Raw genomic sequence first — 22,777 nt, 5'->3', positions numbered from 1 at the left:
CTAGTTACGTGTGTCGCAGGGACAGCGGCAAGCTATCCGGGACCAAGCCATCTAGCCGCCCAAGATCCCCTGAGAGGCGCAGATTGTTCTTATCAGTTGCTCTTCTGAGAAACAGAGAGGACACTTTGCTGCTCTGTGCCGACGGGAGGTTGCTGAACCCATACCTAAGGAAGACATCTACCCCTTACGCAGAATCAGCAATGCGCTGGATGCGAAGTAATTCTCGTTCATGGATCTGAATCTGATGTACATTGAAGTCGAAGAAAGAGACCGAGGAAAGGAAGCCTCTCTCAAACCGGTTGCCCTGTACGATTGCAAAGTTATGTGATTTGGTCTTTATTCCGCACTGTCATCTTTTAAGCCAGTAATGAGAATTGTGTATGCAAGCATAAAGTGGCAAGCCAGTCTTATGTATTTAAACGACTTGGTACTAGTCGCGACGGGTTCGACGAACCTCTGCGAGCCTGGAGGCAGTTTTGGACGCAGTGAAGTTGTTAGGCCACCACCAAAGCATGCGAAAGCAAGACAAATAGGTATGCTTGCGCAGGACAAAATGCTCAGAGCCATGGTCGTAGCCGACGCAGGCGCCATCGCTCCGACTATCACTGCGTCAACAAGAACGCTAATAAATCTAGCCGTCGTCGCCTCCTTGGTGACCACACCGTTGTGGAGGTCGCCAGGGTGTTTACAGCACAAGAGCTCACAGGTGTGGTTTCCCCAGGTAGAAGCTTTCTTCGGACTCCCCCGCGTCCCCTCGGAGACCTGTCGGTTCCCCCACTTCATTTCTAACTTGTCTCCAACGGCAGCTCATGAGATCGAGGACGCCATAACATAAATTTTTCGAGGTGCCCCATGAGCACGCCTCGAGCGGAGCTTTCTGGACCGCATGATGGCGTCCGAGAGAGCTCGACTTCATCGCCTAATCGCGATACTGATAAGCTACCCACCAAGCTGTTCTGCTGATCAATATGAGGCAGCTTCCAGGCGACAGCAACGTCGACTCGAGCGGTGTGTTGTTGAGGAAGCTGCTCCTGCAGCGTTTTCCGCAGTTCGTGCGTACCGTCTTGGCTGCTGCATGGGACACGACTTTCGATCGCCCCGCCGAGCTAGCCAATAGGGCCCATGACACGACATCTCCAGTCACCCGAGCTCTCTGCCGTATCCCTGAATATCTGATTCCTGTTGTGCATTAGCGATAGATGACGAACGTCTTTGCGAACATGACACCCCAATCCGCTGATAGACAAGGCGTTCGACGTTTGTTGAATCCATGTCACCGCACAGAATTAATGTTCTTACCAATTGGACACCATTGCATTGCGCAGAACTCTGAGCGAGTCATTTCACACTGACTGTATGCACGCAGACGTCGTCCTCATGCCGTGCCTTTCTCTTCTTTCCTCCTATAAAAAAAAGAAAACGGCGCTTAGGAAAAGCACAATATTTTCTATGTGCGTGCAGTGTGTTTGGTAAGCAGCATTACGACACCGCCATTCACTGAACCACTCATCCTGGGATGTATGTAAGCTATATCGTATCCGGAGAATCTTTACTGGTGTTGATCGAACGCAAGGTACATAAGGGGCTTCGGCGTGCAAGCGTTTACTACGCTTGTTTGATGACATGGAGAATGCGCAGCTGCGCATATCCTGACTTGGTAGTGCTAGGCAGTAACACACTTATTCCGACTTGTTCTATGTCACCACGGTGTCGCGAAATTGTGCGCGTCTGCCTTTTTGTGGCGCTCGGAGGAAGTCGAAGAAAGCTCTTGTTCAGCGTCCGCCGGTGCGCGGTACGACGCGGGATAATAGCATGAAGTAGACAGGAAAACATTGTAAGGGATACCCAAGCTATACCTCAATGGTATGCCGCTATAGCACTAATGTGTTAATACCCATATATGCGGAATGGGTCGTTGCTACGCTTGACCCTGCCTCAAGGTCACCTGAGGATCGGAAATGAGCGGCTCCTCCAGCCAGCCTTGGTACAAAGAAAGAATATTCCCCATTGGGTACGGCCGGTTCGACGATTCGAGGAGTAGCTGCGGAGAGCGAGGGCCCCGGGGACGGGCGACAACCCCACGACTCAGAACGTCGGCAGTGCATGCGTCGCGCTCTCTTCGTGCTCAATGGCTGCCGCGTACTCTTCTTCAAAAGTTGCAACATCGCAGATCTTTTTTTCGAACTCTTCGTTAATTATCTTGAGGTGCTCATTCAGGCACGTTGCTTGGCTAAGTGTCGCAAAATCATGTGTCAAAACAGTACCCTCCTTCTTTATAAGTCGTGTTTTCTGCGCGCGTCGAGCGGAGAGCTTAAATTTCACCCTCTCCAAGGACAAGCCTTGCTCAGATGCCACCGAAAGTGATGGCAGGAGTGCAGGGTTCTGGCCTCAATATTTCGGATGGGTCACGAGCGAGTACCCTAAAAGTAGACACTCGTTCCTCTAGAAAGGTCTTTATTAGCAATGGCGCATTTCGCCTCTGCTAAATTGGTGTATATGGTATAGTAGTTCTAAGCGCACGTGCCCGCATGGCTCACGGCGAGCGGTCACCTGCGGGCCTGACATCGACGGTCTGAAAGATTTTATTATGTGTACCTTAAGACGCCTTTTTTTATTTCAGCAGATATACCAGATATACATCACACTTAACAATTCGCCCAAATCATTTTTGAACAGGAACCAGTTTATAAACCCATATTTGTCATATATTGCAAGATTTCTCCGTAACAATCAGCATATCTGCAGAACTCCTGTCGGCAGGATTGAATTTTTTTTATATTAATACATTTGCTGCGCTCGAAAGCGTTCCGCATTCGTTTTCTATGGCAGTCTCAACTACTCGACGCGAGTGATGGAAACTCCGGAAAAGAATGATTTTGGTACACATCGGAAGAAGAGACCACAGCCTTCAATATTTCCTTAACAGTACCTTACAATATTTCATTACTCAAACTTTTTTCCCAACAATGTTGCACACGACAAACTGCTGGTATTTTCCCATCTGCATTTTCAGCGACCTGCGCTTGAGATGGTGCATGATGCAGGGTCGCTTAAGGTTCTCTGTGCTGTTCCTTCGGGGCAAAAATAATAATTGGCATTTTTATTTCGCAGGCAATGCTAACAACATGCGTTGGACTACGACTTTGCTATGCATTCCACCAAACTCGACACAAAGAGGTACAATGTTTCGAAAAAGTATTGTTGGCTGATGTGGTTTTAATTATGTGGGTTTAACTTCCCAACGCGCCTCAGGCTATCAGGTACGCCGTAGTGAAGGGCTCGGGAAATTTCGACCTCCCGGGGTTCTTTAACGTGCGCTGACATAGCACAGTACACGGGCCTCTTGAATTTCGCCACCATCGAAATTCGACCGCCGCGTCCCTGATCGAACACGCGTCTTTCCGGTCAGCAGCCGAGCACCATAACCACGAGGCCACAGTGGTGGACAATTTGTTGGTTGAAAATAAACGGCCGTAGTAAAACACTTAAATGATCATAAAAGTTCTGTTATTCAAATTTTGGGTGAAAAACTCTTGCGGAAATAAGGCTATAAAAAAAGTTTTGCACTGGGTGTTACTTGTTTTATATTAAGCACGGTGATGCAACGGGTCCTTCCGGATACATTCAAATAAAAAAATCAGGCTCATTGCGACAATTTTATCAGGAATAGGAATATAACTTTAATACATGGACTGCTTACCAGCCGACCATGAACAATCATTCCAGGAGAGACCAGATAAATTTAGCAGGCCGAGAATAAACTTTAATCTTTAGGACAAGGTATGGCTGTCCCGAATTAGTTGATGTCACGTAGTGGTGACTGTTGTGTGGAGAGCAGGGAGACAGTGAAAATGGCTTCTGGGGACTGACTTGCGCCCGCAAACAACTGACCGAGTCGTCGGCGGCGTTGCAACAAGCGTGCGTGGCGGTTGTCTCATCGAATGACCGCCTCCATCGGCAGCACTCAACTTAAAGCTGGTAGCGAACTTTCGAGACAAAGCGTGCAGAGTTAATAGAACATTCTGGAACAACGTAGCATCGGCTCCGCATGGATGCGATTAATCCAGATAAACCTGGTCGCGCCTTGCCTCTGAAACAAAGCGTTAAAGCGGCTTGCCGACAGCTTTGAAGTATGAACAAACAACTACTACAAATATTCGCGGCATTACTCCCCTCTCAAACAAGCATCGACCAGATGCTTTAAAATATCACGCGACTACAAACAAATAAAATGAATTGTGCAAAAGTAAACACTGAGTGTGGAAACACAGCGTTCTTTAGAGCGCATAGTAGGGTTCTACACAGACGACATGGCCAAGTTCCGGTTGTACGGGGCGTAGAAACGAGCGTGCTCGCTGGTTGTCAAACCGAATGCTCAGGTGTGCAACTAAAAAGATCAGGGTACGGTGTAACGATTACTGCTCTTTGCTCCAGTGTTAAAGATAATCTAAAATCTATAAAGCCATGTTTAGTCCATGTGTCAAAGGTTATCTGTTTTGTATGGACCTGGATTCTTTTTTCTTAGCCGCAGCCGCATTATGCCTTTGTGGTAATTTTAGGGCACAGTATGCACTTTTATATATGCATGAACGATAAAAGCGCATTTCTGTTGCTGCCGTATTTAGGCTACTTTTCGTACTCTATTTTTTTCAGAATGAAACCTCCCTTAGACAAGGTATTCGAAATTGTCTTATCAAGGGTGGTAAGGTGCTCTACGACATAAGACCTGTAAGTGCCATTAGCGAATTTTTTGTTATGCCGCTAATACATAACTCTACAGACGACCAAACTGACTGAAGCTACAGTACTAGACTTTTATAGTTTTTGTGGTTATTAAGGTTCATCATTCCTTAAGTTGACTTCGCCGCGTTACTCACTGTGAAATTGTGGCCTTAGCGGTTTTCAATCAGGCGTTAATGTATTGCTGAATACGGAAGCTAATCCTTGTAGCGTGCATGCGTTGTTGTTCGAAGAACCACTTGGACATCTACCACTTCCTGAAGAGAGAAATTATGTTGAGGCTTTTTTAAAGCTTCGTAGTTCTTACATGCACAATACTGAAGTGGAGCAAGTTTCATGTTTACGACAGAATTCCATTGTATAAAGACAGGCATACACAAGAGGCTAGAAGACAGCAACCCTTCGAATTTTTTTAACTATTGTGGGAACATTTACATGAATGTAGATCTGAAATACGGAAGCAACTTTCTCGAATTTCGGCGCAACGGTTTCTAGGTTGTGGGTTTCTAAGTGGACACAGGCCACCACCCACCGCGGGTTCGAGCTTCGCGCGAGCCAAGGGCCCCGATCAGCCGTCACCACACACACACTGGGATACCGATGCAGTGCACTCAACCTCCGCTGGGAGGAGAGCGATTCGCCGCAAAGGAATAGGCCTCCAAGTTCACAAAGGAGACGTTTATTCACGTCGTCCTTCAGCAGTACACACACACTCAATCGTCACCCCGTCCCGGGGGCGCGCGAGGAGCAAGGCTCCGCTGCGCGCACGAAGCGACTCGAGTAATGCGCACCGCTAGCACGCCGCTGCAGGAGAATGTCCCCGCGGCAGTGCTGTGATCTCTCTCTCGTGTCGACCGTTGGGCCGGTTGCGAGAGAGAGTGGGCATTCAACGCAAGGTACGCCTGTCAGAGGTCGCTGGACCCCGCTGGACAGGCTCGAGCCGCTGCAGGTCAGAGGACACGTGCGGGCGAGCTCGAGTATGCACTGGTCCGAACGGCAAAGGCCGGCACGGACAAACAGTAACGTACGCACCTTACGCTGTCTCGGAGGGATCCCTCTCTCCGGGCCCCGCTCGGACGGTCGCGCGGCGCGCGGCCGCCCAAAGCGGGGTCCCGAATTCCCGCCAAAAGGCGCCAATGGCAAAGGCCCTTGGGGAGCCGGGGCGGAGCTGTGGCTAAATGACAGTGATTAGTCACCCAGCCGCCTCTCCACCGCCTGAGGCGGGAGCAAGGGAAAGAGGAGAAACAACGCGGGCGGCCGGCACAGCCGCGCAAAGGCGACGGCGCAAAGCCAGGATTCCCACATCCCCCTCTCCTTAAATGCCCTCCTACCCATCGGCAAAGCACGCGGCCAAAAATAAAGAAATCAATACACAAAAAAAACTACACTTCAGTTCCAAAATAAAGAAATGAATACACAAAAAAAACTAGCTACACTTCAGTTCCAAAATAAAGAAATGAATACACACACAAAAAAACTAGCTACCCTTCAGTTCCAGCCAGAACAACGTAAGAAAACAAAGGGAAAACAAGGCAAACACTGGCATACGCTTCAGTAAATCAAAACAGCTTGCAGATTATATACACGGTACACAAGAAGATGTGAATAAACTGTACAGCTATGTGACAGGTGGATGTCAGCCTCAAAGTTCGATGGCGCGGCCCAATGGGCCGGTCGGCGACTCACCGCTCGCAGACTTCAAGTTGAACGGGTTGGGAGGGCCGACGACTGATGGCGGTCTTCTTTCCGTTGATGTAGGGTGCGTTGATGACGACGGGGCCGCGGCAGAGCACTGACCTCGCGCCCTTGGACACGACATCACGTTCGGGCACAAGAAAGTTAGTGCACCCCTTTCACGCCGGCTGAAACGGGCGAGGACGTTCGGCGGCGTCCAGATGTGTAACCTTGTCCACAGCGAGGGGTCCTTCTCATCCTCGCGCTCACGCAGAAGGACACAACGGCACAACTCACAGGCGTCGCCTTGGCTCATGGTTACGCGCGCACACAGCCACAGCCACAAACACACATACACCGGCACGTGCGCGGACGCTGGTCGGCGCTAACGATCCCCTCATCAGAAGCGTCCAGAGGCGCCGCGGCGAGGGTCAAAGGGTGCACTTTCCGCCCCCATCGCTCCAAACGCCCCGCCAACTTCCCCTCCATACGGGCCGCACAAAACTCCACCGCGACACACGGCTCCTTAACGAGCCAACCACCCACAGCCGGGCCGGAAATGAGAAAAGGCTCGCTGTACAAACGACACCTAATCCAATCTATTCCTTCTAGAAGATAAGAGCAAGCACGAGCGGGCTGAAGTTTGCCTATGTACAAGTCTGGTAAAAAAAACTGAACGCCAATGCTGACGCATGTTGCCTATGTACAATCTCGGTACGTTAGAACGAAAACAGACGTACAAGCGGGGAAACGAAAGTGGCTAGAAACTGACTCAAACAAACAAATAAATAAACTGATAAACACACAAGACTGGAACTGAGCATGCTGCAAAAACAAAAAAAAAAATAACACACCGTGCTTCGCCTGGGTAGGGCCTGACGAGAAAGCTCGCCAGCTAGCTGAGGCTGCGTGCCTTCGGTTGCGGAAAAGTCCGCCGTCCGGCATCAATCACACCGGTGACCGTCGCCTCAGATTGTACCGGTGCTCCGAACGCTTGCGTTCCGCAGCACCAGTTGTGCCTTTGCGCTTGCATTTGATACCAATGGGTACCGGCGCAAGCTCGTCAGACCGTGACGCGTAGGCCTTCAGGTCTATGAACCCCTGCTTGCTCCTGGGGAAAGGCCCCATCAAATCGCAGGTGGCCATCTGCCACGGACGCACACTGTCAATCGGTTTCATCATTCCAGGCGGCTTGCCGCCCCGTGACTTCACCGCTTGACAGACATGGCAGGAACGGCAATAGCGGAAAATGTCACGCTTCATGCCGGGCCACGTCACCGAATGACTCAGTTTTGCAAAAACTTTGGAGCCACTCAGATGACCGGCCAGTGGCTCGTCATTAGAGAATCGCAAAAGTGCGCCTCTTAGACTTTTGGGGATAACCACCTAGAACGGGTCGATGGACTCGTCATCGGTGGCTATGTACTTCAGCACGAGCCCGTCATTGTCCAGCAAATATGAATCCCCGGGGTTCGCCGCGACACACGCTGGCTTCTGCCCCCCTGCGCCCGCTACAATACAAGTAGCGTCACGGCGCTCCGTCTCCCTGAGACCGTCGCTCACCTCGCGACAAAACGGGTCATTTTGCTGGGCTTTCAGTAGCTCTTTAGGGCTGAAAACGATTCCAGTCATCCCAGAGGGGAGCCTGGTCTCGTCCCCACTCAGGTTTGCAGCCAAAATTTCCGTTCGCGTCGGCACCTCCGAGGCGCTCACGAAGAGCTTTGCCTCTCGACCGCTTTGCGAAGCGCTGCTCGCCTGGTTAGCGGAATGGGTTAACCCGTTTGCGGGTTCCCCCTCCTTGCCGTCCGGCGGCTCGTCCGCTGTTTCGCCCCCTCCGCCTACAGGCGTCAAGGCGCCGCTGGCGAGTGGGGCACGGGATAGCGCGTCAGCTACCACGTTTGTGCTCCCCTTTCGACACTGCACGGAAAAGTCGTAATGCTGTATCAGGAGAGCCCAGCGCGCCAGCCGACCCGCAGGCTCGCGGAGCCGCATCAGCCAACTGAGCGCACTGCACCCCTGCCTCAGTGGAGGCTTGGGCGGGCTGCACGAACGAGGGAGGCAAGGCTCCTAGTTCGATGAGCGGCGTGGTTTCCACAGGGAACCGGGCCAGCGCCTCGCCGTTCCCAGAGCAGAATTGACTGCTCGCGGGGCACGGCTGCTGCTGTTCGAAACTGCCGGTTGCGGCAGCGTGACACGAACCGCTTTCGCACTGGGCGGAAAGCGTGCACAGCTGAGGCATGCGACCAGCGGGCGCACCGCAGGGTGCTTCCGATACAGCTCCAATGGGAGCCGCGTGGTCGACATTTTGGGTTGTGTCGCCGTAAACCCCAATGGGGGCCGCGGCCAACCACGGTGTCTAGCTATTCGAAGGAACAGCAGCCAGCGGATCAAACGACGCTACAACTCCGTAGGGAGCCGACATGTAGCTGCCGAGTGCCGCGCTGGGGGTGGTAGACACGGTGCGCAAGCGTGATCGTCAAGGCGACCTGCTCGGCTAATGTGCCATCAAGGGCGTAAGCGCCAATGACTTAGCACGTTGGGCGCCAGTTGTGGGTTTCTAAGTGGACACAGGCCACCACCCACCGCGGGTTCGAGCTTCGCGCGAGCCAAGGGCCCCGATCAGCCGTCACCACACACACACTGGGACACCGCTGCAGCGCACTCAACCTCCGCTGGGAGGAGAGCGATTCGCCGCAAAGAAATAGGCCTCCAAGTTCACAAAGGAGACGTTTATTCACGTCGTCCTTCAGCGGTACACACACACTCAATCGTCACCCCGTCCCGGGGGCGCGCGAGGAGCAAGGCTCCGCTGCGCGCACGAACTGCGCGCACGAAGCGACTCGAGTAATGCGCACCGCTAGCACGCCGCTGCAGGAGAATGTCCCCGCGGCAGTGCTGTGATCTCTCTCTCGTGTCGACCGTTGGGCCGGTTGCGAGAGAGAGTGGGCAAACAACGCAAGGTACGCCTGTCAGAGGTCGCTGGACCCCGCTGGACAGGCTCGAGCCGCTGCAGGTCAGAGGACACGTGCGGGCGAGCTCGAGTAAGCACTGGTCCGAACGGCAAAGGCCGGCACGGACAAACAGTAACGTACGCACCTTACGCTGTCTCGGAGGGATCTCTCCCTGGGCCCCGCTCGGACGGTCGCGCGGCGCGCGGCCGCCCAAAGCGGGGTCCCGAATTCCCGCCAAAAGGCGCCAATGGCAAAGGCCCTTGGGGAGCCGGGGCGGAGCTGTGGCTAAATGACAGTGATTAGTCACCCAGCCGCCTCTCCACCGCCTGAGGCGGGAGCAAGGGAAAGAGGAGAAACAACGCGGGCGGCCGGCACAGCCGCGCAAAGGCGACGGCGCAAAGCCAGGATTCCCACAAGGTTGAGAATTCTCGATTAGCCGTACATGTGACGGCCACAGCTAGAATATCCTAGTGAACATGCGAGAGCCCGCCGGTCCGGAACATTCGCTGTTTAGCTTGTCCTCAGCAATGAATTACACCCCGCCGTGTTTTCGATCCGTCTGCGAAAGGAAGTGGTCTGCCAGTCATGCAAGCTAAATTTTTACTTCGGCGTTTAGTTGGTTTAGAAGGGAGTAGAAAAAACAAACAGCATCGTCTCGCACTACGTTGGAAGTTCTAAAAGTTGGTAATACAAGAGACTGCTTACACAAAGATCTTCTTTTCTTTCCAGGAAACTTTTGTCTTCAAGAGAGAAGAATTCGAGCCAGTCATGGCAACTTTTAAAGTAAGGATAGTTTATCATATTCTTTATAATCATCGCGCTTTGCATTGCTTCAGCGTAAAAAAGGCACTGCCCAAGAACAGGCTTAGTTAAACCACACATCTGTTTTTCGAGCGAATCTCAGTCATTACTACCGAAAAGCGCAACAGTTTGACAAGGGATTTAAAAGTGGCCATAGACCGCTCTTTGTGACCGTAGAATGCTAATGAAGCCTGCAATCGAATACTGCAAGAGACGCCTACAGCATTAGGCGAGCCTAGTGTTTGTAGTTAATTATGTCGAACTTCGTAGTGGCTTGCTTCCTTAAGTGGCGCGAGTCCTACCACCATCACCTCTTTGCCCCTTCTTTCACTTCGCATCAGCCACCCTAAAGCCGTTCATGTCCCTGGTTATGCATGTTGTAAGTCATTCTTCGACCGGACTGTTAGCGACTTGAACAAAGTGTTGGGCGATTCCGGGACCCACGGTGCGCCCAAGCGTTTCGAGTTAATCATCGAACAAGTAATTAAATGACGCCCTATATCGCGCCTCGTGTACAAGCCCAGCTTTCTTGAACATGACTTTTAAATGTGAGGCAACCCTGGAATATTGTAAGATACAGTTGAGAACATGATGATAGGAGTGGTCTAAGCTTCCGATGCGTAACAAAACATTGCTTTAGAAGTTTGTCCTGCGCTGGCACCAAGTAGCTAAGAATACTACAGAAAGCTAATGGACTGAATTTTTAACAATAAATTTCCGTAACTTGGGTATGTGTTTTGAGGATCTGCGGATATATTGATTGTTATGGCATAATCGTGCGATGTGCAAAAAAAGCGCTCATAAACATCTTCACGTCGAGAAAATGACCTTGACCACAATTTCTCGAATATCTCCGGAGGACCTCTGAGGTACTAATAAAAAATATATGAATATAAATAAGACCCTATAAGGCTGTGTGGCATAACACCACGACTACGAGTTTTCTTAGGAGGGTATCTAAATACGGAGACTGCTGTATTCTGACTAGTAGTCTGCCAGTTCAAAATTATGCGCTGGACTTGAAAAGTTGGAGATTCAAGTCACCGTATGGAATGACCACTTTCCAGAGACAACAGCACTTCTCGATGCACCAACTGACGAATAGAGATGGTCTACTTCAGCAAGACGCACTAAACAAAAGCCATCAGCCTTACCTGTAGCGCTGTATTGAGAAGAGCGGTATAACTCATTTTCTTTGCCGTCATGCGGCGCTTGGCGCGCACATAAAGGCTGTACGTTGTCTGAAAAAAAATGTGGGCGTTCATTAGCGTAGTTCAGCCAAATGCCAAATAGGTGCGGTAGAATTTCGATTTTACTTTAGTTCTGGTGTTCGAAGCTTTTGTTCACGGATGGAAGCTGTTCGGATAGCGATAATGAGTTAAAGCTCATACTTACACACTTGGTCGTTCTCTACGTTAATAGGTCATTGGAAGGGATAGCACTACTTCTAGCGCAGTGGCCCAGCGCTTAAGCGCCGCGTCACTCGCCCGCAATGGCAAGGGCTGCAGTCGATGGGGCTCGTAAGACACAGGTTGCACTTCCCAGGCGACCTCTCGCAACCAGTCACGAATTGAACGACCACGTTCCACGGTGGGCAGCTTGCGCACAACCGCTTGGGCAGGTGGGCAGCCTGTCGCAAAGCAGGCCTTCGAAAGACAAACACACGACGGTTAGATGAGGGACCTGGCCACTATAGACGCTTTACAGAGCCGTATGATGGGGCTGCCATCTTTGATCACGTGATCAGGCTGCCATTATACCCGACGCTATAACATGGGTCGCCTTCCCACTAGTGTGAATTTGATTTTGCAACGTGGAGTAAGAATTTAGGTAGTGTGCTCTTCTCATAATCTTCCTGGGGTTCAACTCAGATTCGTCCCACTCCTGCGCGGGCTTCAGGTTAGTGGCGGCGGGTGGAGTTAATCCTTTGGTTTGGTGGGTGCACGCTTCTGGAAGGTATAACTGAGTGGTGATTCTGAAGAGTGTAGGCGGATGGAAGGTGGAGGTTGGGATGTGGGTTTCCTCTCATTGGTTTTTAGTGGGTGACGGCCTTCTTGAAGGTCAATATGGGAGGCATTTCTTGAAGGTGCGGCCTCCATTCCTTTGCACTCGCATGCCGACGCTGACGATTTTGCGGGGTGACATTTTTCTATTGGCGCAGTTAAAGAAAAAGAACTTGTAGGAAATTTCAGAGCATTAGCATTGGAACCCCCATCGTGAAGAAAAGGTGGTGTCGTGCGTCGTAGTGCTCTGTACGCACCTGCCACGGCTGAGAAGTTGCAAAGTGGAGAGGCGAAAGTATTCTCCTCAGCACTTGTGAGCCAGAGGAGGGAGAGGCCAGTAGGTGGCTTCGACCTTCCCCCTCCAGACGCCTTCACCTACCATAGGCCATGCACCAGAAGATCAAAATCCACTTCTGCCTTGCTGAAGCCTTTCCCCAAAAGAAGCCGATGGGAGGAGCGTAGCACCCACCTAGTTCCCTCATCAGCCCACCCCCACTTTCCAGAAGGTCTCCACCAATGTCATCCTACAGCGCGTTTACTTATTCCAAGGCCATGCTAAAGCAACCAAAAAAATTACGGCGACATCAAATTCAAAGACGAAATGGGAAGGCGACCAATGTAGAGAGTAAGGGAAAACACCTTCTTCTAGCCGCTTCAGCGTATGGGTTCGTATGATCTCGAGGCAATGCTTTCGATACCCAGAACGTCTCTTTAATTTTGACGGCTTGCTGATCGCCCTTTTTTTTAGGCTTCTAATGCTTTTGGAACAATCTTTAAGCGAAGCATCGAGCACCCGCTGTGTGTGGCGTGTTTAGTACATGGCATAGAACGAATTCGTGCAGAAAAAACTACCTTGTTGTCTATATTGTCAGAGATTGGAAGAACCGCGGGTTTTCCGATTAAAGCGCCATAGGCCAATAAACTTAATGCCGAAAGGTTTAAATTACAGGAGAGGGGATACAATTGCACAGTGCTTTGTCAACAGCAAACAACGAAAAAAAAAGAAGGCCTGCAGGTAGGCAACAAAATTTCTGCTATACAACACAAATAATAGACGAGTAACAAACACTTTACATTAAAATACAAAACAACACGCGACAAGGGCAACACTCCAGAATCGAACCAAATACCCTAACTTGACCGGCTGGGGTTGATTGCAGATAAAAATGTTTCGGCTGATGATAAGGTGACCAGTTCACGAGGTAATGCATTCCAATCAGCTATCGTTTTTGGAAAGAACGACAGCTTGTATGCAGTGGTTCTGCATTTGGGAACTACAATTGATTTATCGTGTTTGTGCCGAGTTTGTCGTGTTCTGTTGTACTGCATATAAGTGTGAAAGTCTATTCTGGTGTGATTATAGACGATGTCAAATAACATTTTCAAGCGATGCATTTTGCGACGAGATTCCAAGGTGGGCAAACAGGAACGGCTAAGAAGATCAGATATCGATGCATGTCTTCCGTAGGCGTTGAAAATGAAGCGTAGCGCTCTTCTTTGTACACGCTCTAAGCTTTTGGCATCCGTTTTCGTATGAGGGTCCCATACTACGTCAGCATATTCGAGTAGTGGACGCACTAGGGAAGTATACGCCACAAGCTTTGTTTTAGTGGAAGCATGTTTTAGCCGGTATCTTATTAGATATAGTCTTTTAGATGCCACTGAGGTTATAATGTTAATGTGCGGGCTCCAACTTAGATTCGAATTGATCGTTACGCAAAGGTACTTAAATTCATCTACCCGTTCAAGAGGGACGCTGTTAATTTTGTAAGAGTGCAGCAATGGAACTTTTTTCCTGTTTATGGTCATTTGTTTGCACTTACCAACATTTAACGGTTTGGTTGGTTTGGTTTATGGGGTTTAACGTCCCAAAGCGACTAAGGCTATGAGAGACGCCGTAGTGGAGGGCTCCGGAAATTTCGACCACCTGGGGTTCTTTAACGTGCACTGACATCGCACAGTACACGGGCCTCTAGAATTTCTCCTCCAAAGAAATTCAACCGCCGCGGCCGGGATCGAACCCGCGTCTTTCGGGTCAGCAGCCGAGCACCATAACCACTAAACCACCGCGGCGGCCCAACATTTAACGACATTTCCAGTTGTTGCAGCAATTATTAACAGCACCTAAATAGTTATCTACGATTAGCTGATCGCTTTCGGAGAGAATTGTGTGGTAAATTACGCAGCGTCTGCAAGAAAAACGAGCCTGCACGGGAGAATCGAACTTGATGCCATTTAAACATATAATAAAAAGAAGTGGCCCGAGGACAGAGCCCCGCGGCACTCCTGAAAGCACTGGAGTGATTGACGAACTTGAACCACTGATCTGCACGTACTGCTGCCGGTGGGATAAGTATGAATCAAGCCATTGTAGAATTTGTTTGTTTTGTAAGATGTGCTTAAGTTTAAGTAAAAGTTTACAGTGGAGTACTCGGTCGAACGCTTTTTCAAAATCCAGAAAAAAAATAGCATCAATTTGTCCTGCTGTATCAAGAGTTGAGAAGAAATCGTAGGTAGTGTGTAGTAACTGTGTCGTAGTCGATAACCCACGGTGAAAACCATGTTGAGACTCAGATAAAAAGTTGTTTTCCTCCAAGAACGTTATGATATGTTTAGAAATGAAGTGTTCCATTACGTTACCTGCTGTGCACAGCAAGCTTATTGGCCTGTAATTTGTGGCGCGGAGCCTATTACCAGATTTATGGACTGGGACAACTTTAGCCAGTTTCCAGTCACTGGGGTCCACACCATTACGCAAACTACCATTGAAAATAATAAAAAGGTATTTCGCGCACCATTCCGCGTACCTGTAAAGAAACGCATTAGGAATATCATCTGGCCCAGATGATTCCTTTATATTTAGTTGAAGGAAAACGGATAAAATGCCTGCTTCACTTATAGTAAACTCGGGAACATGAAGATTGCTTGATCCAAAATCAGCTGTCCAGTCATCACCGACTAGAAACACGGAAGAGAAATAGTCATTAAATGTTGTCGCTATTTTTTGGTTATCACTAACGTCTACATCATTTATTGTCCGTTGGTTTACGGAGTCTTTTTTTCTGTTTCTGTTAGCTTCAGTAGATATATTGCTCCACATTAATCTGCGATGCCGGCCGCTCTTGGTCAGTGTCCCATTCTCCCAAGGGCACATAGTCCCAAGGGCTGTTACATTAGAGGGAAATTTAGTTAAGCGAGAGAAATGTTTCAATGGCTTGTTTGCTGTAAGCGACGGTTATTCTCAGTTAAAAACTTTTTTGAGAGCTGCAGGTCAATCTTGTAAAATGTTGTAAAAATTGTAAATGTAAGCATTACAGCGTCTAATATAGGTATAACCAAAACTAGTACAGCAAAATGTGGGATATAATAAACTAAAAGCATGGACTGGGGAATCCATGCTTTATTTTAATGGGAGTTCAATTTCTATAACGAAATGGTGGAATAAAGCTGTCAGAAGCCATCGGCTACAGTAAACAGTTATGTTGATTTACGTTGCCCGAAATAAGTAAACCACCTGACATAACCTTTAAGGAACGCAAACGTAAACTGCATTGAGCAGTTGGCCCCTTTCGTTCATTTTGTAAGAAATGCGTATTTTTTTGCCAGCACTATTTGAAAGGTGAGGTTTCGTTCGTTTATGGCAAGCTTCAAACTAAAGAACAGCTCTTTCTTGAAGCTTGGTGTTCTCAATATTTGAGCGTCTTTTGGCCGGCTTCGTACCCGTCTTTTGGCATGTAAATTTAAATGCCTACTGTTTAGATGGTTAGTGGATGCAATTGTAACGTTTTTCATAAATTTTACTTTCTTAAAGAGAGGTTCTAATATCAAGCTGGTTCCAGAGTAAGGGCAAAAGCGCCCTGTAAAATTCAGTGTGTAGTGGGCAGTGAACAGTGCAGGAAATGTACAAACCTCTTGGTACAATCCATCTACAAGCTTGAGAACAACACATTCCAGACATATGGTGTGATCATTGAAAATGTTGTACTTGTCTTTATTTTGTGTTTTGTGCATTTCAAATTCTAGCTGTGTTTGCATGCCATTCACAGGTAAAATCTAGTTCTTGCAAAATCTAACATTATTTCTCGCCAACTAGTAAGCCTTGTATTATGCATCCATGCCCTTAATTTGTTACTTTGGCTGTGACAAGGATTCTGTTTATATTCGCTGTTCATATTGCCCTCTGTTAGCATTGCGAGAACTGCCAATATAAGGGGCCTGTGGCCTTGTAAAGCCGGTGTTTGACAGCGTTTTCTGGAGGCATCCTGCATTTTATAAAATAATAAAAAACAAGCTTTCTTGTATTGTACCGAATCGACATTAACATTTTAAACAATGGATCCTATAACATGATGGTCAAGTGATTTTAATGCGAAGGGAAGATAATCGCTGGTCCTTAAAGGTAACGGAGTGTGTTCCAAGAGAAGACAAGCGTAGGAGGGGGTGACCGAAAGTTAAGGTGAGCGGAGGAGATTAAGTAGTTCGCGGGAATACGGTGGATGCAGTTGGCAAAGGGCACGGTTGTTTAGAGAGATATGGGAGATGCCTTTGCCCTGCAGTGGGCATAGTCAAGCTGATGTTGATGATCGTTCTGTCTGTAGGCCAAGGCGACTGCGGCAAGTATTCGTGTGCTTACTGTAGCTGCGATCAACGTTTATAGATACTTTTTTAGTTCCATAACTCCTCGCAGCGCCCGTAGGGAGCAGGCGGCCTGTCGCCGTCCCCGCCACCGCGGCGCTGCAATCGCGGGTTGAGCTAGGAGAGCGAGAGTCGTCTGCTGGCGTGCAGCGTGCTAGCACGAGCACTCGCATTCGAATCATCGCTGCGCGGCTGCTGTTTTTTGTTTCCGGCTCTTGCCCGGAGGTATTTCATAACATGTGTGTGCTTAGCGCGTTTGCGAACTTAAGAGCGGTCATCTGAGCAGTGTCACAAGCGGCCGTTTTGTACGGGCAATGACGGAATGCATGCTACGATTCTGCTTGTCGTGAGATGAACCTAACCTTGCTACTTCGGATTATCCGCCGAACCAGTTTTTCGCGACTGGCTGTTGTGTCTCGCATTTCGCGCAAAATTACTTTTACGTTTTATTACAGCAATACTGGTGCAAATAAAACCCGCCGCTGTCTTAGTCTCAGTGGCTGCGGCCCGCGGCTGCATGCTTTCCCGAAAGCCGCGAGTTCGATACCGGTGTAGGTGAAATGCAAGAGTAACCCAAGGCCCTTGGCATTTAAACAGAAAAACTTTATTTACAAACCCACTAAACATCGTTGTTGACAGATTTGCTGTCAACTAATTTGTCAGACAAGCTTTGCCTTTTTCCGCTCTCTTTAAGCTCTAACGGCGCTACTATTTTCCAAGCACTTTGCTCGCGCAAAGAAGTGCATGCGCGTCACTAAATAAAAGTAAATTATTGAACTGTGAACACCTCAGCACGCTCTGGACAACCAGCACCATTCGTGCCTTTTTCTACAAGAGAATCCAGCACGTTCCAAAACAGGTCGCCGAACAACTCGCCCTTTCTAGCCTGTTTTATAGTACCCTCTACCACGCGTACACAGGCAAACATCTTTTCGGAAGGGTACGTGAGACTGCCACTGTCATACTCGCGCTCAATAATGAGCATAGCCTCACGCGGCAGTGAATCCTGCCTGCCAAGTGCGTCCGCTTTGCAGAGTTCACATTGCGCTTTATTTTTCATTTTGAAAGCCACATAGCCTGACAAATAGTACACGGCTGTTTCTTCTGGTGATGGAACACAGCATCTGTGGTCGCTGGAGGCATTGGAGAGGTCCCTGAAAGGTATCGCCATCAGCTCCTTCCAGATCTGTTCTTTCTAGCCTTTTTCTGGATAAGGGCGTCGCGACGCGTTTCTCCGAGGCTCTCGAAGTCACTAAGTAAGACACGATCAGTTCCCGTCTCACAGTTCCCTTTCACAGCTACTTCAACAGGTGTGTAAAGAGAAAGCAGCCTAAATAATTAGCTAAACTTGGTCACTGTAGGGTGGTCTTAGTCACCTCCAAATGATCTCACGAGGCTAAAAAATCTCTAGATTAAAAAAAAATATATATAAGCATTTCTAGGCTTTTTCAACGTGCCAGTCTAATTACCTCAAGCGGGTCTTGGCTTAATTACGCTCTTTTTGTGTAGGAAGTCTATAATGGACAGCACTGACAGCAATGTCACCCGCAGGGACGCAACGGTTTGATTTGATGCAATGAGTTTGATATTTTCTCTTGCTTCCGTCCGGATGGCGTTTCTCTGGGTTGCTCTTGTACCCGCTGGTACAGCCGGGCACGAAGCAAGTTGGCATCGTCGCGCTCGAAAGCTGCTTCACGGCCAGCAGTGTTTGTTGTTCTGAGCGCACGATGGGAACCACGTGTTCGCAGAGCGCACAGAAAAACAAATGGACAAAAAAGGGCAACGACAAACGCGGGCACGGGCTAAGTAGTAACTGCAGGAGAGGAGCCGCGCGCGCGCCGGCGACCGCGCAAACCTCGACTGCAGCGCCCTCTCACCGCCCGGGTACAAGCAGCGCCCGCTTTCAGAGGAGGAGTTACGGAACTAAAAAAGTATCTATAAACGTTGGCTGCGATGGCTCGTCGTTCCCTGAAGTAGATCTTGGATAAGATGTTTGGTTACCTTAACCCGGTTATTGATAACTACCATGAAGATAGTGGGCGGATTGCTGACAAGTTTAAGTTTAACCGTATTGTGAAGCCTGCAAATTGCGCTGGTAGGGTAAACACTTGGAATCTGTTAGAAAAACGTCTACAAACCTCTAAGTAAATGCAGCTATTCTAGGTTTTAATGAAATGAATAAAAGAACTTACAGTAAAACATTTTCTTTAGTATTGTGATGTTTTGTTTCAGGATGCTTTGTTAAACTGTAGCTCTCCCTGTTTCGCTTACATCTCGTTTCACACATGAGAGGGATAACAGGCACCTTCATGAGCTGTAACGAAGTCTCTGAAGAACCCTTTAATAGTGTTGAATATTTCAGTTAACGCTTCCGTACTAATTCTATTTCACATTATTTTTTTTTCAAGTCATGCATTCAGTCCCACCTTATCCCGACGGACATTTCGGTCTTCCTTGGAGGAGTGCGCTATCTTATGAAAGCTGCCACCGTTGCCGCTGCACAAGTTTAGACTGTACGGGATCTAATTCTTGTAAATGAGCAGATATAAATAAAGCCATTGCGCCACTTCTCGCCTTCAATCCTTCTTTGTAAGCAGCAAAGATAAATAAAGCTTTGGGTCACACCTTGCGATCAACACTTTACTGCGATAACACTCCTAGCCACACTTCCCGGTTTTCAGCGATTTGTATCGGCGTATGTGTGTGAAGCCTCTAAGTAGCAAGTGTAACTGGCTCGCTGCGTCAGTGGACACCTCAGTCGATCTGTGAGTACCCGCCGCGGTGGCTCAGTGGTTAAGGCGGTTGTCTACCGATCCGGAGTACCCGGGTTCGAACCCGACTGGACTCTAAGAACTGATACTCTCTATGATAGAGTATACCGGCTACTGCACTCTCTTTAGCAGCAGTTTACTCCGGCCAAATTTCCTAAGGAGTGAAACGCCTCCTTCGGTAAAGAGTAAAACTGCGATTGCACTCCCTCTAGGACCTGAGGGAGTTGGAGGTTGTTTTTTTTTCTTAGCTTTTGTACTGCAGCGGAGCCATATATATAGTGCCCTGTGACTCGCATCTCATGCAAACTAGTGATAAGCAGAAACAACCAAACAAGAAAGTACGCTGTGCTCCACCCACAGAGCCAGACCTTGTACATAACCGATACGTGTAGTGTACACTTTGGAGATTATTGCGTTGCATTCATACAGCGTATTTGATTTCATTTCAATGGATTTTATGTCCCAAAGCGACTGCAGTGACATCGCGACATCCCAAAGCGAAGTGCACTAACATCGCGCAGTGCATGAGGCTTTGGCGTTTCGCTTTCATCGAAATGTGACCGCCGCGGGGTTCTGAATAGTGATACCATTCAGCGAAGTCATGCGCTTCCGTAGAATGCGTATAAGGAGAGACTGTCATGGTAACAGTCGCAATTTATCCTAAACATTAGTTTATTGCTGTGTGAATATATTTTATGCCCTTCGGAACCGCCATTCACATTTTGCAACATCTATTTCAACACAATGACCTCCAAAGAAAAGCGGTTCGCAAATACGAGCGATGCTTCTGTTAAAGGAAAACACTTCTGTCAGATCCCGTAAACCTTCGCGGTCGACGGCGAAAAATTACTCTAAATACTTTATATTGCATTCCTACTACGGTATGAATGATCGACGAGTGCTCTAAGGAAGCTACTTTTAATACGAATAATAGCGCATCAGGACACCAGTTAACTCGTTCGCGAAGGACGAGTCAGCGTACCGTGCACCATGAAATTGCTGTCGAGTAAAGATTTTCCGTGGCGTTCAGATGTTGCCTTTACTGTTTCATCATTTACTCAGCTGTGCCAACTCTAACCAGCCAGCGATCTACCAATTTGGTGATAAGAACTCGCGACATATACGCGCGAAACTGCCGCTGAACTCAAAATGTTAGTATAACTTTTCAAAAGCTTCACCATTTGTCCCAAGTATAGGTGTGAGTACCTAGGCATTCCGCTGCACCAGGTTCGCAACAGTAAAGCATACTGGGATTCACAAATTGTAACTCTACGGCGGCAAACACAGGCTTGGATGGGTAGGGAACTCTCAGTGTTTGCGAGGGCATAGGTCTGTAACATATTTTTGTTTGCAAAGCTCGCGTATGTCCTTCAAGTCCTGCATTGTGCGAGGAGGAAGGTGTAAGCAATACACAGGATATTTGCAACATTCGTGTGGCGCTCTCAATGGGAGTCCATGAGGCGTGACAACTTGTTCCTTCCCTTAGAGGGTGGTGGAGTGGGCCTTGTTCACCTGTTCGTGCATCAACTTGTTTCCCGTTTTTTCTTTTTCAAATCGGCAAACCACCCGTTTCTGGTAGCTGTGCTCATTAGGCGGCTTAGTTTTCATTTGCCATACTTATTCGCACCGACTGTGCAGGCTCGTGAGGGGACTTTATGGGGATTCCTTAAGGAGGTTGCTGACACTTTCAATTTCCTCACTGTACGCTTCTCTTTAGATTACCTCTATAGCATCTCGAGAAAACAGATGACCAAGGCTCTCACTGAGTCTTTGTTCCCTACACCATTGTATCGGCAGCCTTATCTGGGGTCTTTGGACATCAGTGTTCTAAAGCGTGTTAGGCGGATGTGCATTCAGGCAGCCGCTAAAACGTTCTTTTTCAAACTACACACACCGACGCTGCCTGTCAAGACATTTCTTAATGACAAGGGGATGTTTGTACCCTGGAATGTGAATTGACTTCTGTGTAACGTGCCTGAGACAATTGATCATTGCTTCACGCTGTGCCGTGATGCCATGTTCTTTTGGGACATACTACAACGAACTCTTAAGAAGGACATTGAAATTACACCATACACTATTACATTTCTGCCTGTTGGCAAAAACTCTGTTGTGCCTTATGATCTGTTTGTGTTGATGGGACTATTCAGTCTTTGGAAAAGCCATATGATGGACAGACATGCCGAGCCACCAAGATCGTCCAAATCTGTGTTTCGTGAAAAGTGTGCTTTGGTGAGGAGTGTATATGCTGCACGCGAAGAACCTCCAAGCTGGCTGCCATGCCTAGATGCATGTGTGTGCCTTCCTGAATTTTGATGTTTTGATGGGGATGCAGTGTTGAGTAAGGGCTATGGCGGGCTCCTATTAAGCAGCCCGGTAACTTGAGACGCGAACCAGTTTGATTGGAGTTTTCCCCCTTTTTGCGGAAGTTCTTCCATGCAATAGAGAAAAAAAGTGTAGGTGTGAGGTAGGGCACTCGGCTCACAATGCAGAGTTCCCCGGTTCGAATGCTAGCTCCGGCGCGGTTTTTTTTCCCCAGCCATTCGTAATAAAGAACTGTCTCTACTCCTGCAGAGGGAGTGCGCCTTGCAGGAGTGCGGCGACTCTGGAAAAAGGAGTGAAATATGGGACAAGCGTATACTCCATCGAAAGGAGTTCCCCGCACTCCTTTAGTTCTTAGAGTGTGCGGCGGCCGCGTTTCGATGGAGGAACGCGAAAGACGCCCGTGTGCTGTGCGATGTGAGTGCACGTTCAAGATTCCTAAGTGGTCGAAATTATTCCGGAGACCCCCACTACGGCGTCTGTTCTTTTTTTCCTTTTTTCTTTCAATCCCTCCTTTATTTCTTCCCTTGCAGATTGGTTCGGGCGTTGAACGAGATATGTGACACGGTTAATGCGTAATTTCCTTTCCTCCAAACCAAATTTTGTAGGCGGAGTCCACCTCAAAATTAAAGCAGTTATGCTCTTTTCCTTTTCTCAACACCAGGTTAAGGTTTAGACCGTTCATTGAGAAGGAAGGAAAGGCGTATAACACCACATCATCATCAGCATTAGTAACTTTTATTGCTCACTGTGGAGCTAACACACCAACTGGCTCCCTTGATCAATGGACACGTCAGTCCGCTTATTGGTGAGTTCCGCTGGTGTACACTTGCAAAAAAAAGACCTTCTCTCGCGCAGTATTTCGTGCTTAGCAAATGTA

At 48.5% G+C, this 22,777-nt stretch overlaps 1 pseudogene; it reads left to right on the top strand.

The window, feature by feature from the left end:
* LOC149343525 (uncharacterized) overlaps window positions 1-21,891 on the top strand; it is a 155,009-nt pseudogene extending 133,118 nt beyond the window's left edge.
* The last annotated feature ends 886 nt before the right edge of the window (window positions 21,892-22,777 follow it).

This window comes from Amblyomma mixtum, chromosome 5 (genome assembly GCF_055824585.1).
Source record: "Amblyomma mixtum isolate Tamu chromosome 5, ASM5582458v1, whole genome shotgun sequence".
NCBI lineage: Eukaryota > Metazoa > Arthropoda > Arachnida > Ixodida > Ixodidae > Amblyomma > Amblyomma mixtum.
Note: the sequence above shows the minus strand (reverse complement) of the source record. Positions and strands in the feature narration are given on the sequence as shown.